Here is a 20,566-nt window from a genome sequence, read left to right as displayed (position 1 = left end):
TGTAAATCAACCAAGGACTATCTCATACCAGCATGGTGCATTTATTAAAAGAAAAGTAAAAAGCACACGACGCTCCAAGATTTACGCATATCATGTGACGAATAAAAATATAGCTCTAAGTAAAATTACCGATAATCGTTAGAAGAAAGAGGGGATGCCTTCCGAGGCATCCCCAAGCTTAGTTGCTTGGGAGTCCTTGAATATTACCTTGGGGTGCCTCGGGCATCCCCAAGCTTAGGCTCTTGCCACTCCTTATTCCTTCATCCATCGTAATCTCACCCAAAACTTGAAAACTTCAATCACACAAAACTTAACAAAACCCTCATGAGATCCGTTAGTATAATAAAACAAATCACCATTTTAAGTACTGTTGCAAACTCATTCATATTTTGTTTTTGCATTATAGCTACTGTATTATAACTTCTCCATGGCTTATACCACCGATAAAATTGATAGTTTCATCAAAACGAGCAAAATAATGCATCAAAAACAGAATCAGTCTTAAACATGACAGTCTGTAGCAATATGAACATCTACCATACTTCTGTAACTCCAAAAATTCTGAAGAAAATTAGGACAAAATAAATAATTTGTATAGAAGTATTGTGCAAAAAGTTTCAGAACCGTTTGACTTTCCAGTAAAAAATGTAAAATCACGCACTACAGCCAAAGTTTCTGTTTTTACACCGCACAAACCAAACAAGCAATCTAATCATCCTAAAGGCAAATCTTGGCACATTATTTTTATAATATAATGGATTTATACAAGGAGATAATTATTTTTGTTGAAAAGTTTCTGTAATTAAGGTTCACAAAGTTTCCATGGGCATGAAAAAAGTTCAAGGCATGCTCCCACTTTAACAATGCTCGTCTCTCTCACTTTCACTTTTCTTTTTGAAAAGTTTTAGGTTCCCCACTTTATTTTTTTGTTTTTAAATTTTATAAAAGCACTCAACAGAAAAAAATGACTCTCTAAAACTTCCGGGTTGTCTCCCCGGTAGCGCTTTCTTTAAAGCCATTAAGCTAGGCATATAGTGCTCAAGTAATGGATCCACCCGGATCCCAGGGTATATCAAAGCCAATTTTAATTAGCAATGATTTGTAAGTTAGTAGTGACCACAAAATAACATATATCATGTAATGACGAAGTCTAATTCTCTTCCTATGCATCGGCATGTCATAAAAGAACAATTCATGCACACAAAGTAAAGGCCAATGAATAGTATAAACAGTTTCTTGCAATTTTATCATGTTGGAAACATAGAGAGGTGGAGGTGTAGTTCCTCTCTCGTAATAATTTTAAGTAGGAGCAGCAAGCACATGCATATTACATTCATCAAAATTATCATGTGCAACGGTAAAAGGCAACCCATCAATATAATCCTTAATAAGCACAAACTTCTCCGATATAGTGTAGTTGGGAGAATTCAAAAAGATAATAGGACTATCATGCGTGGGTGCAATAGAAACAATTCCATTCATAACATAAGGAACTATAGCAAGTTCATCTCCATAAGCATCATTCATATTGGCATCATGGCCACAAGCATAGCAAGCATCACTTTCATCAAAAAGGGGTATTTCAAGTGAATCAATGGGATCATAGCAATTATCATAGCATTCATCCTTCGGTAAGAACGAAGGGACATTAAACAATGAATGAGTTGGAGGGTTACTCTCATTAAAAGGTGGGCACGGGTAGCTAATCCGCTCTTCCTCCTTTTGTTCTTCACTCTCGTCATCATATTTTTCATCTAATGAGCCCACAGTTTCAACATTTTCTTCTTCCATAGATTCCTGTAACATATTAGTCTCTTCTTGGACAACAAAGAATTTCTCAATAAATGCATCAATATCGGCATTATATTCATAATTCTCATAGTAATATTTAAGTATAGCGAAATTTTAAGGCCTATACACATCACCATCAAAAGCTTCATACTTTTCAAACAAAGATTCAATTTCATAAGCACCCTTAAAAGCAACAAAATCTTCTATTCGTTTCACATCATAATAATCATATATACCATTAGCATAAGAAGCCAAAGTTTCATTATCATTAAATTTACATGAAAAGGGAAGGTGTGGAGCCTTTATCCTAGAGCAACAAGTATAATCATATCTCAAGCATAGTTGCCGAGCATACCAATGCAACATATGAATTTGATCCCATAATAGTTTCCCTTTTTGAGTCAAGCGATAATCCCTAAAGTATTCACGTTGATCCAATGTGACTCCCGTTATATAATTGAATCGGGTTTTCTCAGGATTATTAAAGTAGTGCATAATATCTTTCACATAATGAGCATCGAGGGTTTTAGGAGGTTCCCCATCTCCATGAGTGGCAAGTACACCTAATTTTTTGGTATTTCGTGTTCCATATCCATGACCAAAGATAGAGAACAACTTAGAACAGCAAATAAAAGCTACTTAGCGATAAAGCAAACAAGCGCACACGAGAATGTTCACCCCATGCTATTGCTCCCCGACAACTGTGCCAGAAAAAGGTCTTACCCACAAGTATAGGGGATCAGTTGTAGACTCTTTTGATAAGTAAGAGTCTCAAACCCAACGAGGAGCTAAAGGTAGAACAAATATTCCCTCAAATTCTATCGACCATCGATACAACTCTATGCACGCTTAACCTTTGCTTCACCTAGAACAAGTATGAAACTAGATGTACTTTGTAGGTGTTGTTGGATAGGTTTGGAAGACAATAAAGAATGCGTAAATAAAAAGTAGGGGCTGTTTAGATGAAGACACAACTGAGTTAGTTTTAGTAGAGAGCTTTTTGTCACGAGAAAGTTATTTGTCCCTAGGCAATCGATAACTAGACCGGTAATCATTATTGCAATTTTATATGAGGGAGAGCATAAGCTAACATACTTTCTCTCCTTGGATCATATGCACTTATGATTGGAACTCTAGCAAGCATCCACAACTACTAAAGATCATTAAGGTAAAACCCAACCATAGTAATAAAGTATCAAGTCCTCTTTATTCCCATACTCAAACAACCTACTTACTCGGGTTTGTGCTTCTGTCACTCACGCCACCCACCATAAGCAAATCATGAACATATTGCAAACCTGAAGGAAATATGCCCTAGAGGCAATAATAAAGTTACTATTTATTTCCTTATTTCATGATAAATGTTTATTATTCATGTTAGAATTGTATTAACCGGAAACTTAGTACATGTGTGAATACATAGACAAAACATAGTGTCCCTAGTATGCCTCTACTTGACTATCTCGTTGATCAAAGATGGTTATGTTTCCTAACCATAGACATGTGTTGTCATTTGATGAACGGGATCAAATCATTAGGAGAATGATGTGATGGACATGACCCATCCGTTAGCTTAGCATTATGATCGTTACAGTTTCATTGCTACTGCTTTCTTCATGACTTATACAAGTTCCTCAGACTATGAGATTATGCAACTACCGAATACCGGAGAAACACTTTGTGTGCTACCAAACATCACAACGTAAATGGGTGATTATAAAGGTGCTCTACAGGTGTCTCCGAAGGTGTTTGCTGGGTTGGCATAGATCAAGATTAGGATTTGTCACTCTGTGTTTCGGAGAGGTATCTCTGGGCCCTCTCGGTAATACTTATCACGATAAGCCTTGCAAGCATTGTGACTAATGAGTTAGTTGCGGGATGAAGTATTACGAAACGAGTAAAGAGACTTGCCGGTAACGAGATTGAACTAGGTATGATGGTACCGCCGATCGAATCTCGGGCAAGTAGCATATCGATGTCAAAGGGAACAACATATGTTGTTATGCGGTTTGACCGATAAAGATCTTCGTAGAATATGTAGGAGCCAATATGAGCATCCAGGTTCCGCTATTGTTTATTGACCGGAGATGTGTCTCGGTCATGTCTACATAGTTCTCGAACCCGTAGGGTCCGCACGCTTAATGTTCGATGATGATTTGTATTATGAGTTATGTGTTTTGATGTCCAAAGTTTGTTCGAAGTCCCGGATGAGATCACGGGCGTGACGAGGAGTCTCGAAATGGTCGAGACGTAAAGATCAATATATTGGAAGGCTATATTCGGATATCGGAAAGGTTCCGACTGATTCGGGTATTTTTGGGAGTACCGGAGAGTTATGGGAATACGCCGGGGGAAGTAGTGGGCCTTAATGGGCCATACAGGAAAGGAGAGAAAGGCCTCAAGGGGTGGCCGCCCCCCCCCCCATGGGCTGGTCCGAATTGGGCTAGGAGGGGGCGGCACCCCCGTCCTTCCTTCTCCCCTCTTCCTCCTTCCCTTCCTTCTCCTAGTTGGAACTAGATCATAGTTGGCGCGCGTTGCTGCACCCTTCCATTTTCACAATAGAATAACAGGAATATACATAAATATGTACACACACAAAACATATAAATTAGATCTATATAAACTTACTCACATATTGCAGATAATTTTTATTAGTTCTATAAAAACATAAAGGGATCCACTTACACAAAATGATTAGTTTTTTCTAGTCTTATATTTTTACACTATGAGAGTAAAGATGCAAAAGTGCCAACAATCGCATACAAGGAGTAAATCCTGTTGTACATCAGCAAGGACCAAGTAATGCTACCCAATACATGATTTAGAACAGAAAACTACTACTATGTCTAAGAAATCTTTCGAATATATGACACGATAAGGACAGAGATTGACAAAACAAGGAATTAAAGAAGGCTTGGAGACTCTATATTATTGGGTATGCCACTCTGGTTGATTTAAAACTAACATTAATGTATAGGGAACATATGCCACTTACCATGATTCAAGAACCATGCATATCATATCCATTCTCTGTTGTTTTGGCTAAAGCATTTTGATTTGGTTCAACTGATTTCGAACTGCCTTTATAGCACTACAAAGAGCATAATAGCTCAAGGGATGTATCTTCCTTGCCACTCTCCTAGAGACTACAATACACTGGACAAGGAACTCATCTTCATTTAGACAGTCCTCCATTTTCCCTAATGCATGTTAACTACCTAATCAACAACCATTTTAAATAGTCAGCTCATGAATTCCACTTCCGAAAAAACAATCTAGCTCCAGCCTCCAATATTCGCAAACCGATATACCATAACCTGCAGCAAAAGAAAAACACATTTGGACGAGTCAGACTGAACTGATGGAGAAGTTATGGTAAGGGAAAATATGGTAAATTAAAGATGATGCACATCCTAATGAAGAAGCAATCCATGCAATATTTTCGGAGAACTGATGTAAAGCTTAAGAAACATACTTTGTCAATTCGCCCCACAAACTAAATTAAAGATGGCGCATAGCCTAGTGGAGAAGCAATCCATGTAGTATTTTGAGAGAATTGATGTAAAGCTTAAGAAACTTACTTTGCCAATTCACCCCATAAACTAAATAATATTGCATGTTACCTTGTCAAATTTTATGACATTATTTTTCAACTCAGGCGTTCCATGATTCTTCACTGCAACTGAACATATATACCATGTAAGATAATCAATCTAGATTCTTTTGTATTCGTTCTACATAAGGATCAACTTTATACATATCACAAATATTAACTTCTTCTCCTGCCTAACACGAATCTTTGGACAAGACTTACAGTGCGCCATTTGTATTTTTCAGTGTCGAGAGGTAAATTGATTATGGCATACTGTTGACAAACGGTTCTTCACATTATGGCAGGAAGTTGTCATTTTGTTCTGCACAACATGCATTTTTCATTTGGTTGCTCCATTTTTCCTAGTCCTCTTGGCTCTAAAAACATATTCCGACACACAAATTGCCGGCGATAAAGCGGTACCATGAAATCGGTCTGCTTTCTCCAATTATATCTATGGTGTTTTCCTCTCTCTACCCCTCATGTTCTCAACTGGAGAGAAAAATCGTACCTCTTTTTTTACCTATTCTTCTACATCTGCAGTTGAGAAAATCACTCGGGCTACAACGGTCCAAAACCACTGACCAGTTCATGGCTATGAGAACACGGGGATGTATGGCTATGAATTGCTTGTATAAATAAGAGAATAACATGCTCCATTCAACAGGCAAATGAGAACATGGTTTTGTACTTCCCACACTAAAAAAGAACATGGTTTTGTATGAGTATGACTAAATAATCTTATGGTACATGATAACCCACAAGTATAGGGGATCACAACAGTTTTCGAGGGCAGAGTATTCAACCCAAATTTATTGATTCGACACAAGGGGAGCCAAAGAATATTCTCAAGTATTAGCAGTTGAGTTGTCAATTCAACCACACCTGGATAACTTAGTATCTGCAGCAAAGTATTTAGTAGCAAGGTAGTATGAAAGTAACGGTAACAGTAGCAAAAGTAACAGTAGCAGTTTTGTAGTAACGGTAACAGTGGCAACGGTAAAGTAACTAAGCAAAGCACAATATGTGAAAAGCTCGTAGGAATTGGATCAGTGATGGATAATTATGTCGGATGCGATTCCTCATGTAATAGTTATAACATAGGATGACACAGAACTAGCTCTAGTTCATCAATGTAATGTAGGCATGTATTCTGAATATAGTCATACATGCTTATGGAAAAGAACTTGCATGACATCTTTTGTCCTACCCTCCCGTGGCGGCGGGGTCCTAATGGAAACTAAGGGATATTAAGGCCTCCTTTTAATAGAGTACCGGACCAAAGCATTAACACATAGTGAATACATGAACTCCTCAAAATACGGTTATCACCGAGAAGTATCCCGATTATTGTCACTTCGTGGTTGTCGGATCATAACACATAATATGTGACTATAGACTTGCAAGATAGGATCAAGAACTCTCATATATTCATGAAAACATAATAGGTTCATATCTGAAATCATGGCACTCGGGCCCTAGTGACAAGCATTAAGCATAGCAAAGTCATAGCAACATCAATCTCAGAACATAGTGGATACTAGGGATCAAACCCTAACAAAACTAACTTGATTACATGGTAAATCTCATCCACCCCATCACCGTCCAGCAAGCCTACGATGGAATTACTCACGCACGGCGGTGAGCATCATGAAATTGGTGATGGAGGATGGTTGATGACGACGACGATGAATCCCTCTCTCCAGAGCCCCGAACGGACTCCAGATCAGCCCTACCAAGAGAGATTAGGGCTTGGCAGCGGCTCTGTATCATAAAACGTGATGAAACTTTCTCTCTGATTTTTTCCTCTGCAAAAGCAAATATATGGAGTTGGAGTTGAGGTCGGTGGACGTCCAGGGGGCCCACGAGGCAGGGGGCGCGCCCTAGGGGAGGGAGCGCGCCCCCCACCCTCGTGGATAGGGTGTGGGCCCCCTGACGCTAATTCTTTTGCCAGTATTTTTTATTAATTCTGAAAAGTTGCTCAGTGGATTTTCAGGTCATTCCGAGAACTTTTATTTCTGCACAAAAATAACACCATGGCAGTTCTGCTAAAAACAACGTCAGTCCGGGTTCGTTCCATTCAAATCATGCAAGTTAGAGTCCAAAACAAGGGCAAAAGTGTTTGGAAAAGTAGATACAATGGAGACGTATCAACTCCCCCAAGCTTAAACCTTTGCTTGTCATCAAGCAATTCAGTTGACAAACTGAAAGTGATAAAGAAAAACTTATACAAACTCTGTTTGCTCTTGTTGTTGCAAATATGTAAAGCCGGCATTCAAGTTTTCAGGAAAGATTATGACTAACCATATTCACAATAACACTTAGGTCTCATGTTTACTCATATCAATGGCATAATCAACTAGCGAGCAATAATAATAAAACTCGGATGACAACACTTTTTCAAAACAATCATAATATGATATGACAAGATGCTATCTCGCTAGCCCTTTCTGAGACCGCAAAACATGAATGCAACGCACCTTTAAAGATCAAGGACTGACTAAACATTGTAATTCATGGTAAAAGAGATCCAGTTATAGTTATACCCAATATAAACTAATAGTAATGCATGCTGTAAGTGCATCTAGTGCCACCCCTAGTTGGTTTTGGAGTATTGACGACAAAGTTGGTTGAGGGACTAATGCGTTTGTAAGAATTGCAGGATAATGCAGGTAGTGTCCCTCATTGATTCGGTTTACCTACCGGAGATGACCCCTAAAAATGTATGAAGACATTGACGACAATGGTGGTATGTGAAGATATTCATATTGAAGACTATGACATGAGAAGACAATGAGTGAAGACTATGGAGCACGAAGACTGTGTTGTTTCGTTGTTTCCTTTTCTTCTTTGTTGAGTCATAGGAACCACCGTACTGTTAGTGGGGTCCAAGTGAACAAAGTCAGAATGACTGAAGTGATGCTCAACCCAAATCCAATGTCTTCGAGCGAAGACAATGAGAGCAAATCTTATCCAGAGCTGGATGAGTCAGCTTTGCTTGTAGCCCAAGTAAAGTTGCCGTGTGTGTTTGAAATCTGACCGTTGGAATATGTGTCAGTTCCTTAGTGACCCAGGGTCATTTCGGACATATCAGGTCGGGTTGCCTTGTGGCTATAAATAGCCCACTCCCTACACCATAAATTGGTGGCTGCTTAGAGTTAGTTTACGGCTTTTGTCGTTTGAGAGGAACCCACCTCGAAGCCTTTGAGAGAGAGAAATCCTTGCAAGGACAAAGCCCAAACACCCAGAGCCAAAGAGTGTTAGGCATCACTGAAGTCTTTCTGTCTGAGTGACCTGAAGACTTATTACACTTGAGGACTGTGTATCCTCCAGCTGGTTAGGCATCGCGTTCTGAGCATCCAAGAGTCATTGTGGATCGCCGATGAACGAAGTCTGTGAAGGTTCGGAAGTCTACCTTGAAGACTTACCAGAGTGATTGGGCGAGGACTGCGTGTCCTTAGCTCAAGGGTAATAAGGTGAAGACGCGGTCTTTTGAGTTGAATCTCAGCCTCCCTAGCCAGATGTACAGTTGTCACAGCAACTGGAACTGGTCCAACAAATCATGTGTCTTCAACAAGTGACTGGTTCTATCCTCTAACTCCCTTTACTTTAAGTTTGTCTTCGTGAAGTCATTGCCTATTTGTCATACCTGTTTTGACTTCATTGCTTGACTACTATCGTTGATTGGCTTCATACTATCTTCCATCCTGATCCTTACTACCAAGCTGCCATTAGTCTTTGTACTTTCACGTTATTGCATACTTGACTATGGTTTGCTTGTTATAGTTTATCTTCCGCTGCATATCAATTAGGTCATTTCTATTGCTTGTCTTCGAAACTTCCACGTTTTGAAGACTTTGATAAAAATCGCCTATTCACCCCCCTCTAGTCGATAACTAGCACTTTCAATTGGTATCAAAGCCAGGTACTCCGTTGTTCTGTGTGATTCAGTTTAACCACCTGGAGTTTAGCTATGTCGACTGCAGGGATAATCAAAGTCTCCGCTGCTTGTCCCGTGTTCGATGGAACTGAATATCCCTACTGGAAGAATAAGATGCGCATGCATCTTGAAGCCATTGATGTCGACCTCTGGTATGTCGTCAAGAACGGCGTTCCCAAAACTGGTGAAGGTGTCACCCCTGCTGATGTCAAGAAGTTCATTCAACTGGACTCTACTGCAAAGAACATCATATGTGGTCATCTGACCAAAGGTCAGTATGGCCGTGTGAGTGCTCTGGAAACGTCAAAGCTAGTCTGGGACTGGCTATCCAAGGTCAATGAAGGCGTCTCAACTCAGAGAGATCAAAGGATCAGTGTTCTTCGCAACCTCTTCAACCGCTTCAAGAGAAACGACAATGAAAATGTCCAACTCACGTTTGATCGCCTCACCGACATCATAAATGAGCTTCAGGCTCTTGGCGCCACTGAGATTACCAAGCATGAAATCGTCAAGACACTACTGAGATCACTTGACAGCTCCTTTGACACCCTTGCCCTCATGATACAAGAACGCCCTGACTTCAAGACACTCGATCCATCTGATATACTTGAGAGGCTCAACACACATGAGTTCCAGCTTTCTGAGAAAAGAGATATCTATGGTCCCAATTATGGCCGAACTCGCGCTTTGAAGGCAAAAGTTGTTTCCTCATCTGAAGAAGAATCTGACTGCGGTTCTGATGATCCTGAAGACATTGGAAAGGAACTTGCCATGCTTGTGAAGAAGTTCCAAAAGTTCACCAAGAAGAAGGGATTCAGAAAGTCTTCATGATCTAGCTCAAGAAATGATGAAGCTTCCACTCATGACAACAAGAAGAGAACATGTCACAAGTGCAAGAAACCTGGACACTATATCTCTGAGTGTCCACAGTGGGACAATGGGAAGAAGAAGAAGAAGAAGAGCAAGGAATATGATTCTGATGACAAGAAGAAGAAGAAATCTTCAAAGTCTTCTTCCAAGCCCTCATGAAGGTCGTCATCACATAAGAACAGCTCATTCGGTAAGGCTCGTGCTTTTGTTGGCAAGGAAATGGATTCAGAGGAGGAGTCTGCTTCTGAGGAGGCGGAGGTGGAGTCTGAAGAAGAGTCCGACCCTGGCGTTGCAAGTCTGGCTCTAGCCACAACCTATGTTGCCAAGTCCATCTTCAACACTGAAGACAATGACTTCCACACCAACGCTGAAACTGATGACATGGATGATCCTGCTCCCACCTACTGCTTCATGGCACGTGGTGCCAAGGTAAAATCACGTGATGCTTACTTTCAAACATCAAGTGAAGATGACTCTGATTGTGAATCCAAACCCAGCTACAAAACACTTGCTAAAATTGCAACTGAACAACAAAAGGCTATGGAACATACTCAAAAATTGTTAGACAAAAGCGATGACCTGTTGGACGCGGAAATGACACATTCACAGTCCTTAGTTGAAGATATAAAAAATCTTCATGCTAAGTACCAAGAACTTGAAAGTCTTCATGAGACGCTCTCAACCACTTATGAAAAGCTCTCCTATGATTATCTTCAAAGGAAGCAAGAGCTTGAAAAATTGAAAGCGGCTCATGAAGATCTTCAAAAGGAGAATGAGTCACTTCGCGCTCAACAAATCAGTTCCGCTCAGGATGGATTTGAACCACCATGTCTAAAATGCATTGAGCGTGATAACGCTACCTCTGTTGCTGAATGTTCTACTGCTGCTACTGTTGCATTGTCTTCAACTACAGATGTGGAAACTAACCCCTCTACAGAGGATACCACTACTATTGCTGATGAAAATGCTAGGTTGAAGACATTGCTTGAAACAGGGATGTATAAAAGTCTGAAAGGACATCAGACACTTTGCGATGTCCTCAAAAAGCAGATTCTGAACCGGAACCCTAGGAAAGAGGGTGTTGGGTTCGAGAGGAAAATGAATGCTGATGGTTCCTACTGGAAGCCTGAGCAGTATCCCAAAACCACATGGGTTGCTGCAAAGGAACCTTCAGTGGATCCATCCACCTTATCTGGCTTTACCTGTGCTAATCCTATTATCATTGATGAATCCTTTGATGCAAACTATAAACTGTTCAAAAATCAGAATGGCGAAGTGTTTGCCAGGTATATTGGTACTAACTGCAGGAATGGACCACCTATGAAGAAGATCTGGGTTCCCAAAAGCTGTCTTGAGAATCTTCCCGTGAATGTGGTCATGACACCACCAGGGGAGAAGACAAACCCCAAACCTAAGGCGTCATATGGTCCAACGGCTTCATACAGATACAGGACTCACCTGAGTCACCCTAACGCCAATGTTTTGCAGGGAAATCGTACTCAAACTTATGAATATGAGCGTGTGTCTTCAAACCGCTATGTTCATAGGACTAAGAACTTTTCTGCTTATTCATATGAGTATCATTCATCTCCTGCAAGGCTATTTGCTAGGGCTTCAAAGCCGAAATTCTCAGATGCCGCACTTAGACTCATTGCTTCTAAGACACCCCTGAAGATGTGGGTGGTGAAGAAGAATTAACTTTCTTTTGCAGAAAAAGGTCTTCAGCCAGCAATCAAAGGCGTCCGATACTATTGCTGGGGACCTAAAACACATTAAGGGACGCATGATAAAATGACTTACTATGTATTTCACATATGAATCGCTTACCAGTCATACTATGAGTTCTAACCTTGATCTAAGCTGTGATAATCCTTGTGTGCGTCAAATGCTTATGCTTCACGACATACTTTGTGAAGCCTATCCTCCTAATGATGACAATGATCAGCAAGAGCAAGGTCTTCGTCCAGTTCATCCTCGTGTTGCAAATGAAGTACAAATTGAGAAGATAATTGATAGCATCAATGCACCTGGTCCACTTACTCGCTCAAGAGCAACACAGTTAGCAAATTTCTGTGGGCACATTTCGTTTGTGTCAATATCAGAACCCAAGAAAGTCGCTGAAGCCTTTATGGAACCTGAATGGATTCAAGCCATGCAAGAAGAACTTCAACAGTTCAAGCTGAATAATGTTTGGGAACTTGTCAAGCGTCCTGACCCTCGCAAGCATAACATTATTGACACTAAATGGATATATCGGAACAAGCAAGATGAGCATGGTCAAGTCGTCAGAAACAAAGCACGTCTTGTGGCTCAAGGATATACACAAGTTGAAGGAATTGACTTCGATGAAACATTTGCTTCTGTGGCTAGGCTTGAAGCTATTCGCATACTACTAGCCTATGCTAACCACCACAACATCCTACTATATCAAATGGATGTGAAGAGTGCATTCCTCAACGGCAAGATTGAAGAAGAAGTGTACGTTGCTCAACAACCTGGCTTTGAAGATCCAAAATATCCTGATATGGTGTACAAGCTAAACAAAGCACTGTATGGCCTCAAACAAGCCCCTCGCGCTTGGTATGATACGATCAAAGACTTCCTGAAGAGCAAAGGCTTCAAACCTGGATCCCTCGATCCCACACTCTTCACGAAGACATATGATGGTGAACTGTTTGTGTGCCAAATATATGTGGATGACATTATCTTCGGCTGCACCAACCAGAAGTATAGTGATGAGTTTGGATACATGATGCAAGAGCAATATCAAATGTCCATGATTGGTGATCTGAAGTTCTTCCTTGGTCTTCAAATTCGTCAGCAAAGGAATGGCATCTTCATATCTCAAGAAAAATATCTCAAAGACTGTCTGAAGAAGTTTGGAATGCAAGATTGCAAAGGTTACACGACGCCAATGCCAGCCAAACACCATATTGGTCCCGACGACAATGGTAAAGAGTTCGATCAAAAGGTATACCACTCCATGATTGGTTCCTTACTTTACCTATGTGCATCTAGGCCAGATATTATGCTTAGTGTTTGCATGTGTGCTCGATTCCAAGCGGCACCAAAGGAATCGCATCACTTAGCTGTGAAGCGAATTCTTAGATATTTGGCTTACACCCCAACACTCGGATTATGGTATCCAAAGGGCTCAAGATTTGATTTGGTTGGATTCTCGGATGCTGATTATGCTGGAGACAAGGTGGATCGCAAGTCTACATCAGGCACATGTCACTTTCTGGGACGATCACTTGTCTGTTGGTCTTCAAAGAAGCAAAACTGTGTATCACTCTCAACTGCTGAATCTGAATACATTGCTGCTAGATCTTGTTGCGCTCAGCTTCTGTGGATGAAGCAAACTCTCAAGGACTATGGCATCAATATGAAACAAGTACCTCTCTTCTGCGACAACGAAAGCGCCATCAAGATTGCCAACAATCCAGTCCAGCACTCGAAGACAAAGCACATTGAAATTCGTCATCACTTTCTTAGAGATCATGTCATGAAGAAAGATATTAACATCATTCACGTCAACACTGAAGAGCAACTGTGAGAAAAGGTTATGCAAGTTACGGTGTGAGCTAAATATCTTGGAATCCTCAAATGTCCTGTAATCAGGCACACATCCTAACACTTATGCATGTTGATGACTTAGATGTGCAACACACGAAGTAAAGTATATCTTCAATCAATGAAGACTTACATTCTGAGTGTGAATACATTAACATGGAATTTGACTTCGGAGCGCCACGATAATTGTGCGCCGTGTCTGGGTCTAATACTTCCTATACGGTGGGTAACGCCACCACCAAATTTCTTAGTTTGAAGTGTTTCACTCATGGCGTTACTATTATTGCAATGTCCTCGCATTTGGTTTGTCTTCATATTTCAACTTATCTTCATGATTTGATTGCTTTCTGATATACATACTAGTATTCTGTCCTCTACAACATTCACTTATTGCTATGTCTTCCTTGTTGAATCTTTTGAACTAAGTGAATGTGATCGGACCCTAAACTCTCCATGCTTTCTATCTCAAACTCTATCTGTCCAAATCATATGCATTCTATTGAAACTGTCAAATGTCTTCTCTGCATCCTTGTCAGCAGAAGGCACAGAGACAAACATTAAGTCTGTTTTTAAATGATTCATCCTTACTGTTTGAAATCCGGAGAAGCCAGAACAACCATCCGACAAACTTGGCGGGTGTGGGAACGTGGGACAACTCTGAGTATGTTGCATGCTTGCCACGTGTCCCTCAGAGGTGAACAGGCAGGGGCACCTGCGTAATTGCGCTATGCTGCACCCCTTCTTATAAATATATGTCCCCTGCGGTCAAGAAAACCTTCTTCCACCTCTCCACCTCGTCAAAACCCTAGCGCCACCACTAGCTCGCAACGACGCCGGCGACAAAGCGCTTAGCTGCCGTGACTTCTCCGACGCCTTCCTCACGCCGGCCGCGGACATCGTCCTCTCTGCCACCGCCGTAGGTGTCCTCCGTCGCCAAGTTAGGGCACGGTGGATTGAACTGCTCGGTCTCCTATTCATCCCATCTAGCAATTCTTCGTGTGGTAAATATAACTCTATTTTTACCATCTTTTTGATCCTTAATGATTCATCCTATTTACCAAAATTGGTTTCTGCCTATACAATGTTAGATCTATTCTGTCTGCATCTCATACTGCCTAGTATATTCACTTAAGCTTCATATCTAGTTAGATTCCTCACTTGTACTTATTCACGGATTCGTACAAATCTGGAACCAACTCTCAACATATAAGTGAATGTCTTCGCATCATGAGGTCAATGTCTTCAAACTGATTTATCTTCAAATCTTCTGATAATGCATATGACCTCTTCCCCTTCCCTCGCATCTCTAATGCTGTCACAGGTACATGTCCGTGGGAGAATCCCTTGGTTCTCATAGTCTGCATTCGTTTGCAGAATTCTTACAGCAACACATCAACTCTCCTGAAGCTAGTTCCTGTTTGACCAGCAAGCGAAAGCCCTTGAAGACTTTGAACGTATTGAAGCCATTCAGTTCAAAATTCATGGCTGCAGAGAAATCTATAAGGAAGGGTGGCATACAGCATCGAGGGGGAACATCAAAAGATTTGCCTGATGACCTCGCAGAAATTTACAAGACAGATCCTGAAGAGGATTACAATCAGCGCAAGACTCGAATCCAATGGATTCGACGATATTGGGCTGAACAATGGTTCAATTACAAGTTTGTGACCCAGGAGTACGCTGAGAAGAATGCTATCAAAAGTCCTTGGGGTGATATTCTCGATTGAGGCCTTCCATTCAAGAACAGAGCTGAAGCTATTACACAGGATTTCTATCCTTGTATGGTCCATGGACCTCAGCCTGAAAATGCCGACCCATCATCATTGCTCTGGTGTCGTGACGATAATCTCTTCAAGCGCAACTTCCAACACGCAAAGGCATCAGCCAAGGAAACCAAGAAGTCACGGGGATTAGACTTCAACCCTGGTCCCTCTGCTCCCTGTGCTGACGGCTCACGTGATGCAGAACCCAATGTCATTGGCCCCTTTTCAAACCTTGATGGCCTCATCACATACATCTTGGTCCAGGGTGCCAGAGTAGTTCATTCTGATAATGATGCTGATACTGATGAAGCCCCAGCTCCTCCTCCAAGGTCGCAGAAGCCAAAGAAGACTAAGGCTTCACAATCAGCTGCACCTCCAAAAGCTTCACGTACAAAGCCACTGATCACTGCACCTCCTGAAGACAGTGTGCAGTCTGAAGATCTATCACGCATCTCCAAGAAGACGGAGAAGAAAAAGAAAATCATCAAGCATACTGATCAGACATTAACTCCTGCTGCCATTCTGCGTGAAGAGCACATTGATCTGTCCAGCGATGATGATCTTACAGATGATGCTCTTGAGCAACTGATCAAGAGCAAGGAAGAAGCAGAGATCTTCAATAATTTGCCTCTCTTTGACGTGGAAATCATTCATAACTTTATTGATGAGTGGTTTGACACCCCAAATCTCAGCTTTGATGATTTGCAACTTCCCCATTGGCCTCAGCGTCTCCTTCAATGGTGCCATTGCTTCTGAGCTAGCAATTGCTCAGTGCATCGTTGAACTGAAGCACAAGATCGACTATGAGAAAGCTCAGTTCAAGAAGCATGTGGCCAAGCTCAGCGTGCAAGATGTCAAAAACTTCAAGATCATGCTGCACTAGCTCAAAGAAGCTTTTCACAAGAAGCGCGAAGAAGCTCGAGGATCTCGTGAGCGCATGAAGAATCTGGCTGACAAGTGTGTGCTAGCCTACAATGAGGCTGAGAAGCGCAAGGCTCTTGGTCATCCTGGCATTGACCCCAGAATGGCTGCAAAGAAGAAGAAGCTATCAACTGTCCAACCTGCACCTTCAAGGCAGGATGAACCTCGCATAGTCTTCCCAAGCAGCATGACTGGCTTGAAGCCAAAGGTCATGTTAACCGCTTCAGAACAGAAGAAGACGAGGGCTGCCGAGGCTGAAGCCAGAAAGAGGAAAAACACAGAAGCCTCTGATGTTGCTCCCTCCAAGAAGAAGCGCAAAATCAAGAAGAATCGAGCTGCTCCCACAGAGCCCTTAGTTGTTGAACCTATCTCAGTGGTTCGCCCTGCATCTGCACACCAAGAACTACGAATGATTGTTCATGAGCCTGCTTCCACAGAGGCTTATGAAGATGAAGACATTCCAGCAGTTGATCCCATCGCTGTTGAAGACATTGGTCACCATGACAATGTTGAAGATGATGAAGTTCTTCCTCAGATCGAGCACAACTTGGTATCATCGCCTGTTCTCACGAACAGCGAACTCATTAGTATTGGTCGTCCTCTAACGCCAATTGCTCAGGATGCATCATGGGCTGATCGCCCACAACAACAAGACTCCCCCAGTACTCCCCAACAACAACATGTCACACCACCTATGCATGAAGAAGAGGATGAGGCCCAGCCAACTCCATCTCCAAAGGCGTCGCCAGTCTTACAAAGGCTTCGCAAAGGACCAAGGCCTCAAGTCCCTCTTCCAAGTGTTCCAGAAGGAGAAGTGCACCACCAATCTGTTGCACGTCAAGTGTTTCCAGAAGCCAGTCCGACTGTGAATGTCTCCGTGTCTGAAGCCAAAGCTGCTGAAGATAATCCGGCTGCATCAGCCCATGACGAACATGAAGAAGAACGTGTCCCTACTCCCCCCCATTACTGAAGAAGCTGTTCCAGAAGTGAACGTGCCAGTGTCAGACCCTCCAACTCATCAAGTGGAGGTTGAAAATCTTGAGGCTGCCACTACCAACACAAATGAAGCCAATGACGTAGTCATGACTGAAGCAAGTGTGGAGCCTGCACCAACCACTACGCCAGAAGCCAATGCTGCAACTGCTCCTGAAGCTTCTGTTGTGCAGCCTGAACCTTCAGTTGTTGCCACTGCTCCTGTTCCGCCACCAAGGCCCCATACAATTGAGCAAGCATACAACCATGGCCAGCTAATCACTGTCAGATGGCCCATTCTGGTCCCTCCGCCTAATGTCTCAGGTCCTCAGTTTGATTATCACATTGAGCATAGGCCTCAGGTCCAGAAACCAAAGCCAAGACTGCCAAGGTTTCCAGGTATTGCCACCTCTACAGGGTCCTTCAATGCAAATGGCTTCAAAAGCCACAACACCTTCTTTGACAGCGCAAAGAACCCCTACTCAAGGCCAAGAATATCATCTGATCGTTTCTGGAGTCATCAGCAACGAAGCTATTACTCCTGCATTTTATATGATCAAGGGCGCATTTTCCCTCATATGCGTCTCGACACTGAAGCCATTGCAGGACTGCCATGCTTAGAAGAAGCACTTGACTGCTTTCGTGATGCAGGTCTGCTCAGCTTTGTGACAAACAATGAACATTGGAATGAGGAACTTTTGCTTCAATTCTATGCTACCCTCCACATTCGCGGCTGTGACAGGGATACAAAGACATGGGTTCTCGAGTGGATGACAGGAAATGTTCATCATGAAGCCAAAGCTCTTGACATCATTGAGCTTACAGGGTTATCCACTCCCGGAGAGCTGTACGAACCTGATTGTCAACTCCATCGCAATGCACTGGAGAGCATCTTCCATAAGCCAGAACCCAACATGAGCCAGATGTTGAGCATGATGAAGCCTTTGCCTCATGACGCTGAATACCCAAAGGAGTTCTTTGTTGATGACCTTGAGTATCTACCTTGCACAATATATCACATTATCAGGCGGACTCTATGGCCTATCAAAGGGCATTCATCAGCTGCAAAACTTGAAGGAGCCATGAAGACATTGGTCTTTTACATCCTCAATGGCATCAGCTTCAATGCACAAGATTTCTTCCTCCGGCAACTAGCTGCATCTGGATCTGACCTTTTGGGCCTGAAATTCTATGCTCCATGGGTCATGCGCCTCGTCAAGCTACACTCTGCTATCAACTATCAGCCCTCTGCTCGCAATCATATGATCTTTCTACCAGAGGTTGATATGTCAGTTGAAGCCATATACCCCGAGCCTACCAAGAAGCCTCTTTGTCTTCAAAAAGCTGAACACCAAAGCTTCACTCAGCCCATGGAAGGAGTCCAAGAAGTAACTCATGTCTATCCAATGGCTGGGAACACTCGTATGCCTCATCGTGCACCAACTGAAGCTATTGAGAGCACAATTGCCCAAAGGCCTAAGAAGCGCTCTCGCGTCCTAAATGACCGAGAACTTCTTGTGGCACTGCATCAGAAACAAGACAAGCATCACTTTTGGCTCAAGCGACAGATGCAAAGCCTCTTGGTGGACGTCAATCGCATTCGAAATCTTGCCACCAAGAATGCCTTTGTCACTCACGAGACCTGTCGGCGATCATGGAAGAGTTTGACATTGCTCAGTGCTGAAGCAGATCTTCAAGACGACGGCTTCACTGAAAGATTCAAGTTTGACTCCACTCCTCCACGGAATGTTGTCCTACGTCGAACTCAATCTCTTGAAGACTCTGACTATTCTTCCTCCGCGGCAACTGTGAATGCCAAAGTGATCGATGATGAAGACGATGCTACTTCACCGCCCCCTACTTCTGCACGCATCGACACTGCACCAAGTTCGTCTGCACCGCCAACCAACAACGACAACCCTGCTGCTTCATCTACTCCTCATGAGGACGAGTAAATGCTCTATGTCTTCAAACCTTTTTGGTCATTACTGACAAAAGGGGGAGAAGCATATGAGTTTGATAGTCTTCAAGCGGGTTCATATGGGCAGTTGCTTTATATTTTGCCTAGTGATTACAACTCTTGCTTTTGATACATTTCGTTCGTTGAGTTGTAACACTTAAACTCGATGGTCGTCTGCTACTTATTTGCTTTTCCATGTGCGATGATAACTTCCGCACTTAGATCATTCTGCAGACGTCCATTTTTCATTATGCATGTCATTCTCTTAGTCATATCATTTCATGCATGATGAATTATCTTCATAAGTTGAAGAGGATCTCCACAAGTACAACCTGCCATGTGCATTTGCATTCCAAAAGCAAATTACTTATATGCACATCTTCAGGGGGAGCCCTTGCCACTTATGAAGACAATATCCTATCCTTTACAATTTCACATACTTTATCCCCGTTGAAAACTTCAACCAGTTTGTCATCAATCACCAAAAAGGGGGAGATTGTAAGTGCATCTAGTGCCACCCCTAGTTGGTTTTGGAGTATTGACGACAAAGTTGGTTGAGGGACTAATGCGTTTGTAAGAATTGCAGGATAACTCAGGTAGTGTCCCTCATTGATTTGGTTAACTGTAACACCCCAAAAATTTAACCAGGTTTTGATTATTAAAATTTTGCCAAGAGTTTAAAAATTTTGCCTACAGGAAATTTTTCTGTTGATTTCAGAGCCTTTCTTTTTATATTGAGGAGTTTTCCCAAGTGGATCTTTCCAAAATATATTGGACTTCTATGCTCTCTATATAACATTACTTGATCAGTAGATTTATTTATTCAATTATTTCACCCTGAGTTTTATTCATTAAAATGACTTTCTTTAAGTTTTGGAGCTCCTTTAGAACTACAACCATTTGATAAATTTAACTAAAATTCCAACCAAATTTTGGAGATGTCATGTGATGTTTCTAAATCACTTTTATGCAATAATATATTTATTTCATTGCATATTTTGAGTTTTACACCTGTTTTACAAATCTGGTCCAGTGGACACTTTTGCACTATAGCCTAATTAAATATTTCCTCACAGCCTCCACCAAAATTATGGGATGTCAGTGGTAGCATGCCATCCAACTTTATGCAAAAACCTAGTGATGTTCTTTGGAGAAATTAAGTGTATCAACCTCTTTTTCATTCT

Source organism: Triticum aestivum, chromosome 5B (genome assembly GCF_018294505.1).
Source record: "Triticum aestivum cultivar Chinese Spring chromosome 5B, IWGSC CS RefSeq v2.1, whole genome shotgun sequence".
Classification (NCBI taxonomy): domain Eukaryota; kingdom Viridiplantae; phylum Streptophyta; class Magnoliopsida; order Poales; family Poaceae; genus Triticum; species Triticum aestivum.
Note: the sequence above shows the minus strand (reverse complement) of the source record.